Source organism: Arachis ipaensis, chromosome B8 (assembly GCF_059453495.1).
Source record: "Arachis ipaensis isolate K30076 ecotype BB chromosome B8, ASM5945349v1, whole genome shotgun sequence".
In the NCBI taxonomy this organism is placed as follows: Eukaryota; Viridiplantae; Streptophyta; class Magnoliopsida; order Fabales; family Fabaceae; genus Arachis; species Arachis ipaensis.
Window position 1 is genome coordinate 53637379 of NC_142443.1, and position 11455 is coordinate 53648833.

At 40.6% G+C, this 11455-nt stretch overlaps 1 non-coding gene across 1 annotated transcript; it reads right to left on the minus strand.

The window, feature by feature from the left end:
- Positions 1-450: 450 nt before the first annotated feature.
- Positions 451-557, minus strand: LOC148548124 (small nucleolar RNA R71). The gene has a single exon (XR_015898327.1). It is a non-coding gene; the product is annotated as a small nucleolar RNA R71 (small nucleolar RNA).
- Positions 558-11455: the final 10898 nt, after the last annotated feature.

An 11455-nucleotide genomic window follows, 5' to 3' on the forward strand; every position in this document is an offset into this window, starting at 1 on the left:
AAATTACAACAATCCAGAGACAACTTGATTGAAAATTTCGAACAAGTAAAGGAGATGGCAGCCGAACCCAACAACAATGCAAGGAGAATGCTTGGTGACTTCACTGCACCAAATTCCAATTTACATGGAAGAAGCATCTCCATTCCTACCATTGGAGCAAACAATTTTGAGCTGAAACCTCAGCTAGTTTCTCTGATGCAGCAGAACTGCAAGTTTCATGGACTTCCATCTGAAGATCCTTTTCAGTTCTTAATTGAATTCTTGCAGATCTATGATACTGTTAAGACTAATGGAGTAGATCCTGAAGTCTACAGGCTCATGCTTTTCCCATTTGCTGTAAGAGACAGAGCTAGAATCTGGTTGGGCTCTCAACCCAAAGATAGCCTGAACTCATGGGATAAGTTGGTCAAGGCTTTCTTAGCCAAGTTCTTTCCTCCTCAAAAGCTTAGTAAGATTAGAGTGGACGTTCAGACCTTCAGACAGAAAGAAGGTGAATCCCTCTATGAAGCTTGGGAGAGATACAAAGGACTGACCAAAAAGTGTCTTACTGACATGCTTTCAGAATGGACCATCCTGGATATCTTCTATGATGGTCTGTCTGACTTGGCTAAAATGTCATTGGATACTTCTGCAGGTGGATCCATTCACCTAAAGAAAACGCCTGCAGAAGCTCAAGAACTCATTGACATGGTTGCTAATAACCAGTTCATGTACACTTCTGAGAGGAATCCTGTGAGTAATGGGACACCTATGAAGAAGGGAGTTCTTGAAATTGATACTCTGAATGCCATATTAGCTCAGAATAAAATATTGACTCAGCAAGTCAATATGATTTCTCAGAGTCTGAATGGAATGCAAGCTGCATCCAACAGTACTCAAGAGGCATCTTCTGAAGAAGAAGCTTATGATCCTGAGAACCCTGCAATAGCAGAGGTGAATTACATGGGTGAACCTTATGGAAACACCTATAACCCCTCATGGAGAAATCATCCAAATTTCTCATGGAAGGATCATCAAAAGCCTCAACAAGGCTTTAATAATGGTGGAAGAAATAGGTTTCACAATAGTAAACCTTTTCCATCATCCACTCAGCAACAGACAGAGAACTCTGAGCAAAATACCTCTAATTTAGCAAACTTAGTCTCTGATCTATCTAAGGCCACTGTAAGTTTCATGAATGAAACAAGGTCCTCCATTAGAAATTTGGAGGCACAAGTGGGCCAGCTGAGTAAAAGGATCACTGAAATCGCTCCTAGTACTCTCCCAAGCAATACAGAAGAAAATCCAAAAGGAGAGTGCAAGGCCATTGACATAAGCATCATGGCCGAACCTGTGAGGAGAGGAGAGGACGTGAATCCCAAGGAGGAAGACCTCCTGGGACGTCCAGTGATCAATAAGGAGCTTCCCTCTGAGGAACCAAAGGACTCTGAGGCTCATCTAGAGACCATAGAGATTCCATTGAACCTCCTTATGCCATTCATGAGCACTGATGAGTATTCCTCTTCTGAAGAGAATGAGGATGTCACTGAAGAGCAAGCTGCCAAGTTCCTTGGTGCAATCATGAAGCTGAATGCCAAATTATTTGGCATTGAAACTTGGGAAGATGAACCTCCCTTGTTCACCAATGAACTAAGTGATCTGGATCAACTGACATTGCCTCAGAAGAGACAGGATCCTGGAAAGTTCATAATACCTTGTACCATAGGCACCATGATCTTTAAGGCTCTGTGTGACCTTGGTTCAGGAATAAACCTCATGCCGCCCCTCTCTGTAATAGAGAAACTGGGAATCTATGGGGTGCAAGCTGCTAAAATCTCATTAGAGATGGCAGACAATTCAAGAAAACAGGCTTATGGACAAGTAGAGGACGTGCTAGTAAAGGTTCAAGACCTTTACATCCCTGCTGATTTCATAGTCCTGGATACTGAAAAGGAAGAGGATGAATCCATCATCCTAGGAAGACCTTTCCTAGCCACAGCAAGAGCTATGATTGATGTGGACAGAGGAGAATTGGTCCTTCAATTGAATAAGGACAACCTTGTGTTTACAACTCAAGGATCCCTCTCTGCATCCATGGAGAGGAAGCAGAAAAAGCTTCTCTAAAAGCAGAGTCAACCAAAGCCCCCACAGTCAAACTCTAAGTTTGGTGTTGGAGAGTCTCAACAATGCTCTGAACATCTGTGAGGCTCCATGAGAGCCCACTGTCAAGCTATTGACATTAAAGAAGCGCTTGTTGGGAGGCAACCCAATTTTTATTTATCTAACTATATTTTTCTTCGTTATATGTCTTTATAGGTTCATGATCATGTGGAGTCACAAAATAAACAAAAAAATTAAAAACGGAATAAAAAAACAGCAGAAGAAAAATCACACCCTGGAGGAAGCATCTGTCTGGCGTTCAACGCCAGAACAGAGCATGGTTCTGGCGCTGAACGCCCAAAATGGGCAGTATTTGGGTGCTGAACGCCCAGAACAAGCATGGTTCTGGCGTTCAACGCCAGAAATGGCCAGTAAATGGGTGTTGAACGCCCAAAATGGGCACCAACCTGGCGCTGAACGCCCAGAGTTGCGTGCAAGGGCATTTTACATGCCTAATGGGTGCAGGGATGTAAATCCTTGACACCTAAGGATCTGTGGACCCCACAGGATCCCCACCTACCTCCACTCACTTCTTCTCACCTCTCTTTCACACAATCCCATAAACACCCTTCCCCAAAAACCCTTCACCAATCACCTCAATCTCTCTTCCCCATCACCTCTTCACCACTCACATCCATCCACTCTTCCCCATAAACCTACCTCATAAACTCCACCTACCTTCAAAATTCAAAACCAATTTCCCACCTAACCACCCCAAATGGCCGAACCTTAACTCCCCTCCCTCCCCTATATATAGCCCTCCATTCTTCCTCATTTTCACACAACACAACCCTCTCCTCTCTACTTGGCCGAAACACAATTCACCCCTCTTCTCCATATTTTCTTCTTCTTCTTCCTCTATTCTTTCTTTTATTGCTCGAGAGCGAGCAATATTCTAAGTTTGGTGTGGTAAAAGCATAAGCTTTTTGTTTTTCCATTACCATTGATGGCACCTAAGACCGGAGAATCCTCTAGAAAAGGGGAAAGGGAAGACAAAAGCTTCCACCTCCGAGTCATGGGAGATGGAAAGGTTCATCTCCAAAGCCCATCAAGACCACTTCTATGATGTTGTGGCCAAGAAGAAGGTGATCCCCGAGGTCCCTTTCAAACTCAAAAGAAATAAGTATCTGGAGATCCGACATGAAATTCAAAGAAGAGGTTGGGAAGTTCTAACAAATCCCATCCAACAAGTCGGCATCCTAATGGTTCAAGAGTTCTATGCCAATGCATGGATCACCAAGAACCATGATCAAAGTAAGAACCCGGATCCAAAGAACTACGTTACAATGGTTCGGGGGAAATACTTAGATTTTAGTCCGGAGAATGTGAGGTTGGCGTTCAACTTGCCCATGATGCAAGGAGATGAACGCCCCTACACTAGAAGGGTCAACTTTAATCAAAGGTTGGACCAAGTCCTTATGGACATATGTATGGAAGGAGCTCAATGGAAGATTGACTCCAAAGGCAAGCCGGTTCAACTAAGAAGATTGGACCTAAAGCCTGTGGCTAGAGGATGGTTGGAGTTCATTCAATGCTCAATCATTCCCACTAGCAACCGATCTGAAGTTACTATAGACCGGGCCATCATGATCCATAGCATCATGATTGGAAAAGAGGTGGAAGTTCATGAGATTATACCTCAAGAACTCTACAAGGTGGCTGATAAGTCCTCCACTATGGCAAGGTTAGCCTTTCCTCACTTCATTTGCCACCTATGCAATTCGGCTGGAATTGACATAGAGGGAGATATCCTCATCAAAGAGGACAAGCCCATCACTAAGAAAAAGATGGAGCAAGCAAGAGAGCCCATTCATGGAGCTCAAGAGGCGTATGAAGATCATCACTATGAGATCCCGGAGATGCCTCAAATGCACTTTCCTCCACAAAACTATTGGGAGCAAATCAACACCTCCCTAGGAGAATTGAGTTCCAATATGGGACAACTAAGGGTGGAACATCAAGAGCACTCCATCATCCTTCATGAAATAAGAGAAGATCAAAAAGCAATGAGGGAGGAGCAACAAAGACAAGGAAGAGACATAGAAGAGCTCAAGGACATCATTGGTTCCTCAAGAAGGAAACGCCGCCATCACTAAGGTGGATTCATTTCTTGTTCTTATTTCTTCTGTTTTTCGTTTTCTCTATGCTAAGTGTTTATCTGTGTTTGTGTCTTCATTACATGATCATTAGTAGTTAGTAACTTTGTCTTAAAGTTATGAATGTCCTATGAATCCATCACCTCTCTTAAATGAAAAATATTTTAATTCAAAAGAACAAGAAGTACATGAGTTTTGAATTTATCCTTGAACTTAGTTTAATTATATTGATGTGGTGACAATGCTTCTTGTTTTCTGAATGTATGCTTGAACAGTGCATATGTCTTTTGAAGTTGTTGTTTAAGAATGTTAAATATGTTAGCTCTTGAAAGAATGATGACTAAGAGACATGTTATTTGATAATCTGAAAAATCATAAAAATGATTCTTGAAGCAAGAAAAAGCAGCAAAGAACAAAGCTTGCAGAAAAAAAAATAGGCGAAAAAAAAAATAGAAAGAAAAAGCAAGCAGAAAAAGCCAAAAGCTCTTAAAACCAAGAGGCAAGAGCAAAAAGCCAATAACCCTTAAAACCAAAAGGCAAGGGCAAATAAAAAGGATCCCAAGGCTTTGAGCATTAGTGGATAGGAAGGCCTAAAGAAATAAAATCCTGGTCTAAGCGGCTAAACCAAGCTGTCCCTAACCATGTGCTTGTGGCGTGAAGGTGTCAAGTGAAAACTTGAGACTGAGCGGTTAAAGTCAAGGTCCAAAGCAAAAAAAGAGTGTGCTTAAGAACCCTGGACACCTCTAATTGGGGACTTTAGCAAAGCTGAGTCACAATCTAAAAAGGTTCACCCAGTTATGTGTCTGTGGCATTTATGTATCCGGTGGTAATACTGGAAAACAAAGTGCTTAGGGCCACGGCCAAGACTCATAAAATAGTTGTGTTCAAGAATCATCATACTGAACTAGGAGAATCAATAACACTATCTGAACTCTGAGTTCCTATAGAAGCCAATCATTCTGAACCTCAATGGATAGAGTGAGATGCCAAAACTATTCAAGAGGCAAAAAGCTATAAGTCCCGCTCATCTGATTAGAGCTATGCTTCATTGATAGTTTGGAATTTATAGTATATTCTCTTCTTTTTATCCTATTTGATTTTCAGTTGCTTGGGGACAAGCAACAATTTAAGTTTGGTGTTGTGATGAGCGGATAATTTATACGCTTTTTGGCATTGTTTTTAGTATGTTTTTAGTAGGATCTAGTTACTTTTAGGGATGTTTTCATTAGTTTTTATGTTAAATTCACATTTCTGGACTTTACTATGAGTTTGTGTGTTTTTTTGTGATTTCAGGTATTTTCTGGCTGAAATTGAGGGACTTGAGCAAAAATCAGATTCAGAGGTTGAAGAAGGACTGCTGATGCTGTTGGATTCTGACCTCCCTGCACTCAAAATGGATTTTTCTGGAGCTACAGAACTCGAAATGGCGCGCTTCGAATTGCGTTGGAAGGTAGAAATCCAGGGCTTTCCAGAAATATATAATAGTCCATATTTTGCCCAAGTTTAGATGACGCAAACTGGCGTTCAACGCCTGCTCTCTGCCCAATTCTGGAGTTCAGCGCCAGAAATGGATCAAAAACCAGAGTTGAACGCCAGAAATGGATGAAAACCTGGCGTTCAACTCCACAAATGGCCTCTGCACGTGGAAAGTTAAGGCTCAGCCCAAGCACACACCAAGTGGGCCCCGGAAGTGGATTTATGCATCAATTACTTACTTATGTAAACCCTAGTGACTAGTTTATTATAAATAGGACCTTTTACTATTGTATTAGACATCCTGGATCGTATTTTTTGATCCTGTGATCACGTTTTGGGGGCTGGCCATCTCGGCCATGCCTGGACCTTTCACTTATGTATTTTTAACGGTAGAGTTTCTACACTCCATAGATTAAGGTGTGGAGCTCTACTGTTCCTCAAAGATTAATGCAAAGTACTACTGTTTTCTATTCAATTCATCTTATTTCGCTTCTAAGATATTCATTCGCACTTCAATCTGAATGTGATGAACGTGACAATCATCATCATTCCCTATGAACGCGTGCCTGACAACCACTTCCGTTCTACATTAGATTGAATGAGTATCTCTTAGATCTCTTAATCAGAATCTTCGTGATGTAAGCTAGAATGATGGCAGCATTCAAGAGAATCCGGAAAGTCTAAACCTTGTCTGTGGTATTCCGAGTAGGATTCAATGATTGAATGACTGTGACGAGCTTCAAACTCGCGATTGCTGGGCGTAGTGACAGACGCAAAAGGATAGTAAATCCTATTCCAGCATGATCGAGAACCGACAGATGAATAGCCGTGCTGTGACAGGGTGCGTTGACCATTTTCACTGAGAGGATAGGATGTAAACCATTGACAAGGGTGATGCCTCCAGACGATTAGCCGTGCCGTGACAGGGCATTTGGATCATTTTCCCGAGAGAAGACCAAAAGTAGCCATTGACAATGGTGATGCATCACATAAAGCCAGCCATGGAAAGGAGTAAGACTGATTGGATGAAGATAGCAGGAAAGCAGAGGTTCAGAGGAACGAAAGCATCTCTATTCGCTAATCTGAAATTCTCACAAATAATTTACATAAGTATTTCTATCCCTATTTTATTAATTATTTTCGAAAACTCCATTACTATTTTATATCCGCCTGACTGAGATTTACAAGGTGACCATAGCTTGCTTCATACCAACAATCTCCGTGGGATTCGACCCTTACTCACATAAGGTATTACTTGGACGACCCAGTGCACTTGCTGGTTAGTTGTGCGAACTTGTGAACCATGGTATTGGCATCATGTTTTTGGCGCCATTACCAGGGAAATAAAGAGCGATGAAGTTTACATAATTAAAGTGTAATCATAATTTCTGCGCACCACTCCATAACCACCTTCATCAACCTCTATCAATCACCACTGTCCACTCCTGTCCGGCGACCCCGAACTGCCGTCGGCGACCACCCTTTCTCTTCCCTTTTCTTCTTTTCCTTCTTCTTCCCTCTCTTCCCTTTTCACCATCCCTTCTCATCACTGCCATCAAGCTCCGCCGCGGCCACCCATTGCCACTGGCAATCTCCACCCTCTACCACAACCACTTGCCCTCTTTCCTTCTTCCCTATTTCACTTATCTCCACCGTCTCTATACCAGAACGGGAATCTGGTGTTCCCCCTGCTCCTTGAGTTCAGCGCCTCAATTCTGCCGCCACTGGACCATGGCAGCATCGTTACTAAACCAGAGCACCTCCGTCCTCCTAGTCTCTATTCCCATCTCTATCTCGTTTCCTTTTCCGCCTCTATTCATTCTCCCAGGTTCCAGTTTCTTCTGTTTTAATTTCTGTTTCTATTTTTAATTTTCTTGTAATTAATTTCCATGTTAGTATTAGTTGTTAATTAAGTTTCTGTTATGTTTAGCTAGATTAGAATGCATGTGGATAGAGAATATGGCGTGGATAGTGGATTTAGGTACGATTGTTTGCTATTCATGTTGTCTGAATTGGTGTGTGTTTCATTAATTTGTGAATATAATAATGATGGTTATTTCTATTGATTGGTATGCATATTTTGGTTGGTGTTTATGGGATGAGTATTCTATTTCATTGCTTTAGTATATGAATTCTTATGTTGTTGTTAATGCTGGAATGATTTTCAATTCATATGAATTGAGTTTGTTGCTGTTTGTTTAATTCGGGAACGCTCAATTTATTGCCGGATTGCTGCCAAAATTTTTTGAAAATTGTTCTGTTTTTAACTTACAACTTATGAATTGAATTTGGTACTTTTTTATTTGATACTCACTTTGCTTATACCAAACTGAATTCATGGGTTGATTGGCTCGTATTTCCGCATTTCTTTTGGTTCCCTTTCATGTGTATTTGTAATTGACAGAATCAAGGAACTATTTGACGAATTATTGTGTCAAATAGGACCTTGATTAACCAAGTTAATGTGAATCTCTTTTGTGCTTTCAATCTATCAAGTTTAAGTCAAAACCATTTCAGTTTCTTGGTTCAAGTTCAATTTCCACCTTCTTTAACCAATGAAGCTATTTCTGTAATTTTGCCATTGGACTTGAACTTATTTCCTTTTAATTTAGGTTCTTATGTTTATAATAATTGGTGCTTTCTACTGGTGTAAACCTTTTAAAATAAAAATTGTTTTCAACCCTCTTTTGGTTACACCAAGTAAGTATTTCAATTCTTTTACACTAATCTTTACAAATTTAGTGACCAACCTCATTGATGATGATCTCACTCCTTTTTGCCTTTATAGTGCATAACATATTTCATCATCAATGACTTGCATTGTCTTCATGAATGTGAGCATGCTTGTTTTGAAAATTTTTTTGATCCTGTTTTTGGTTAAGTTCAATAATGGTCATGCCACTGATTTCTAACCCACTTTTCTAACTTTTGACTTAATTGACTTTCTAACCTTTATTTTTAGTTTTTCAAACTAACTCTTTTATATTCTTTTGGGCATGATAATTGTTGTTTCTTAACAAACAAGCATCTTTACTATCATTTCATGAATTCTTGGATTGTGTTTCTGATTGATGTCTGAATTCTATTTTTTCTTGCATTCCAAGAATTTATTTCTTTGGTTCACTTCGTGAATGTACCTTGATACCCTTCTGTTTCCTATTTTCTGTCTATTATTTATATACTTGCTTCACATTCCTCATATTTGCTTAATATTATGTATCCTGTAATTTATGTTCTTCAGGATGTCCGACAGAGATAAAGGGAAAGCCAAGGCCACCTCCAGCAAAAGGAAGAGGTCGTGGCCATCTACTGAGCCAGCGATCTCCGGTCTATCTGAGAAGCGTCTCTCTGAGAAAGAGAAGGCGGATCAAGCCACGCCTCCTACCAATTCAGAGAAGTTTACCAATCTATATTGTGAGCTCTGATTTTCGCACTATGAGGAGCGAAACCTCATTCTAGAGAAGAAGCTAGTTATCCCTTCCGATCTGAGGCAGTATACTGAGCGCCAGATTGAGGAGAGGGGCTGGGCCTTCTTAGACAGAGAGCTAGCGAGAGTGAATAAGTCCTGGGTCCGAGAGTTCTATTGCAATTTCTTCAGAGCGACCCTTGACTCAGTTCACCTCAGAGACAGGCAGGTCAAGGTCACATAAGTGGATATTGAGGAGATCTTCCACTGTGAGCCTAAAATCAGTGATAAAGATGCTTTCTACAGGGCTGAGGAGGAGTTGCACAGCATGACCTTTGATTGTGATGCACTACATAGTGTGGTTGTCCAACCGGGTGCACCTTGGGAGATGGATTCCTCTAAAGTGAAGCCCAAGGGCATGAAGTTTGATTATCTGACGAAGGAGGCTAAGGTGTGGCAGCAGATCCTGTCCCATTATGTCATGCCTAGCACTCACTTCCTAGAGATTCCCGTTAATATGCTTGTCCTGATCTGGTGCATCCTTGAGGGGAAGGAGCTGTACCTTCCCCGACTCATCAGACGATTCATGTGGCGAGCCCATATCAGGGGCAACCTTCCATTCCTGTGTTTGGTCACGCAGCTTGCTCATCGGGCTGAGGTAATTTGGCTACTAGAAGATGAGTCACCACCAGCAGTCTACAGCAAGGAGAAAGTTATTTCGTGGGGGACTTGGGTTGGTGACCGACCAGCATCCCAGCATAGAGACCGAGCTACCACAGCAGCAGCATCTGAGCCAGCTTCTTCTTCAGTAGCAGCAGGACCCTCGGCAGCACCATCTTGTGCAGTGCTCCTTCGAGCGCATGGACCAGATATAATGTCACAACAAGCGATGTTATGAGCACCTGAGATGGATGATAGCAGCATTGGGTGTCGACATTCCCTCCGAGCTCGATACTCGTTCCGACCAGTTTTTGGCAGAGGAGGAGGCTCAGAAGGAGGAGGCTCAGCAGACAGAGGCCCCTACACAGACTCAGGCCCCCACAGAGACTCAAGCTCCTGATGAGCAGCAGACTTCTGTGGAGCCACAGCCAGAGCCACAGCCTCAGCCAGCTGCGGACGTTGACGCTCTCACCCAGCCTAAGTTGTAGCATCGAGGACGATGCTTTCTTCTAAGTGTGGGGAGGTCGCCGTCTTCGGCGGATTTCATTTTGGTGACCATTTCAGACATTCTTATTTTATTTCGCATTATTTTCAATATTTGCACTTTATTTTACTGCACTTTCAGCCTTTGTATATATTAGTTATTTTGGATACTTTTGAGTTTATCGCATTTTGCACTTTGGCTTGTATATACTCTAGATTTTTAGTTGGATTTGCATATTTTAGTTTGGTAATATTATATATATATATATATATATATATATATATATATATATGGCTTAGTAGTTATGATTTGGAAAAATATGGATTATTGAGCTTAGTTTACCCTTTTGCATATGAGAATTTGGTTTGGTTGAAAATAGGAAATAAACTAAGGAATTTTAACCTTTCTCAATCACAACATTTCATTTAGGGTATATATAATAAGCTTAGTCAAAATAATAAAATTTTCTAAGAAATTTATCTATATGGCACTCCAATTTATTTGAGTAAAATTTTTTTTAGAACTTGCTTGAACTATATATTGTGAATCATGTTTTTGAGCTAAGAACACATAAGCATGTGAGTTTTGAGCCTAATTTTGTGGTTACATCATATAACCACTATTTTCATTCTTGTGTGTTTTATTCTCTTTCTATGATTGCAATCTTTAATTTGTTTAATTCTTTATGTCCATTATTCTATGTATACATGCACTTATATGATTTAGGCCATTGTTTCAATTAGCTCACTTACCCAAATAGCCTTACCTTTTATTTTCCATTGTTAGCCAACTTTGAGCCTATGCTAAACCCATTTGTTCTTAATTTTAGCACATTACAAGCCTTAAAGCAAAAAATAATAAATGTCCTTAATTTGGATCTTTGATTAGCTTAGGCTAGTAAGAGTGTTTATCATTTCAGTGTGGGAAATTTGGGAACTTTGGTTGGGATAAAAGAGTGTTCTTGTATTTCTATCAAAAATATTGGGAATTAGGTACATACTCATGTATTGAATGCAAGGTTGCAAGAACCGGACCGGTCAATGAACCGGTAAGGCGACTGGTTCACTGGTTCAGTGGTTCGACCGGGGCTCAACCGGAGTTCAACTGGTTTAATTAAATATTAAATAAAATTATTAAAAATTTAATATATAATTTTACATATTTAAATTCATTAATTTTTAAGTAAAAAAAAAC